Source organism: Eretmochelys imbricata, chromosome 6 (assembly GCF_965152235.1).
Source record: "Eretmochelys imbricata isolate rEreImb1 chromosome 6, rEreImb1.hap1, whole genome shotgun sequence".
Classification (NCBI taxonomy): domain Eukaryota; kingdom Metazoa; phylum Chordata; order Testudines; family Cheloniidae; genus Eretmochelys; species Eretmochelys imbricata.
In genome coordinates, this window is record NC_135577.1 from 14,416,166 (window position 1) to 14,418,612 (window position 2,447).

The 2,447-nt window shown below is 43.7% G+C and overlaps 1 pseudogene; it reads right to left on the reverse strand.

Moving 5' to 3' along the window:
- Positions 1-1,007: 1,007 nt before the first annotated feature.
- Positions 1,008-1,944, reverse strand: LOC144266464 (olfactory receptor 8U3-like; annotated as a pseudogene).
- Positions 1,945-2,447: the final 503 nt, after the last annotated feature.

The following is a 2,447-nucleotide window of genomic DNA, read 5'->3' on the forward strand; positions in this document are numbered from 1 at the left end:
GTAACCACAGTGGTGGGTGAGGCCAGTCTGGACCCAGGTCAGAAAAGGCATCTGACATGAGAAGGATTTTATCTGAAGTAACAACTGGGGTGAGAAGTTAACATTTGTAACTGATTTCTGAGTGAATTAAGTTTAGCCTTGTGTGATTTGTTTTTTTTTTTTTATTTTTTTTTATTTTGCTTTGTGATTTACATTGTTCTGTCTGTTACCACTTAAAACCACTTAAATCCTACTTTTTATACTTAATAAAATCACTTTGATTATTTATAAACTCAGTGTAAGTAATTGTTCACTGGGGGGAAACAGCTGTGCATATCACTTTATGGGTGAATATTTGTCTTTTTACCCGGTTTAAGCTTTAGACAGAGTAAAATGGATTTATTTGAGGTTTAGATTCCATTGGGAGCTGGTTCAGTCTAGATCTGCAGTTTTGGGGGTGTGACCGAGACCCTGGGTCTGTGTTGCAGCAGGCTAGTGTGTCTGGCTCAAGAAGGCAGGGTTCTGGAGGCCCATGCTGACAGGGAAAATGGGCTCAGAGGATATTTCAGCACATCAGGTGAGAGTCCCAATGAGGGTCTCGGTGACTGAACCCAGCATACTATGCACTTGGGTTTCCTGCTTTTCCAAAAAACATCACAGCCCTTGAGCAATGAGCTGTTCCAGTCTGGGTTGCTCTCAATCTCTCCTTTCAGATTTGTTCTACTGTAGATAACTAATTAAATAACCATTGGAAGAGAGACGTGAAGTTGAGAATCTCACCCACTAAGTGGTCCCCTTAGCCACCAGCTAATAGAATCATTCTCTGTCTATGGCCCTCTGATGCTTCCCATATTTTGTCCACTGATCTCAGTTGGGGCCTGGAGACCTTGTTGGAATAAAAACAAATTAATAATAATAACAATATAATAAAGAACAATACTCCCACGGGCTCTGCAAAATTACTTTGTAATGGGATGGAAATTGAATTTCCACTCCCCACAACTCAACCAATACAGAGTTAAACAGATTCAAGAATTGGTTAGGAGTTTATTCATTGCTTTCCTCAGGGCATCCTTCACCTCCGTGTTCATCAGGCTGTAGATGAGGGGGTTCAACATAGGGATCACCAGTGTGTAAAACACTGAGGTCACTTTGTCTATGTCCATGGAATAGCTGGAGGTGGGATGTAAATACATGAAGAAGAGGGTGCCAAAAAACAAGACCACAGAGGTCAAGTGGAAAGAGCAGGTGGAGAAAGCTTTTTGCCGGCCCTCGGCAAACCGGATCTGCAGGATGGTGCAGATGATATAGACATAGGAGAGGAGGACAGTCACAAAGCTGCTCCCTGTAATGCAGCTCGTCAAAGCAAACATTACAATCTCATTGATGTGGGTGTCAGAACAGGAGAGCGCAAACAGTGGGAGGATGTCACAGAAGAAATGATTGATGATGTTAGAGCTGCAGAATGACAGCCGAAATGTAAAACACGTGTATATTATTGAATCCACCAACCCCACAGCGTACGCCCAGCCACCAGCTGTTTACAAAGCTGCCTGGATATGGTGACATATAGAGCAGTGGGTTACAGATGGCCACATAACGGTCAAACGCAATCACAGCTAGCAAGAGGCACTGAACATCTGCAAAAATGATAGAGAGATACATTTGCACAGCGCAGGCAGTGTAAGAAATGCTTTTCCTCTCGGCAAAGAAATTCAGCAGCATCTTTGGGGAAATTATCAAAGAAACACAGAGGTCACAGAAAGACAAATTCCTGAGGAAAAAGTACATGGGGGTGTGGAGTCGGGGATCAATTGTAATTAACAAGATCATCCCCCCATTCCCCACCAGGGTAATACCACAAATCAGTAGGAACACCCCAAACAGGGGGACCTACAGCTCCGGACGATCTGTCCGTCCTGAGAGAATGAACTCAATCACCTCTGAGTGATTTCCCTCTTCCATCTCCTCCAAACAGAGATCAGGCAGCTACAGAGATGTGGGCAGGTGGATGGTGAGGAAAACCTGTCCCTTCTCTGTAATGAAGTAAGTGAAGATAAATGGAGATCAGTTTCTCAATGGACATCAGTAGCTGCTGAGGGAAGGGCTTAGTCCACAGAGCCAGATGTTGACAGCTGGTCATTCCAGGTTTTCGATAAAAATGCAGACACTGTGCAAATACAACCACACCCAGCTTAATCATGCCCCCCACATAAACACTCCTGTTTACTAATCCCAATAAAAAAAAAACAATGACTTGTGACTCTGCTGTGAGAGAATCAGTCTGAAGGGATTATTCCTTAGCTAAAGAAGGGGTGAGAGTAAAGGAGTGTCAATCTTTCCACCCTCTTTGGGCAAGGGGAGCTCTGTTGCTTGGCATGTCGGTTTGGGGTAAAGTTGCTTACCGTACTAATTAAGCTTGTTGGCATTTACTTTAGCCTGTACGAAAACCCAGCCACATAAAGGGA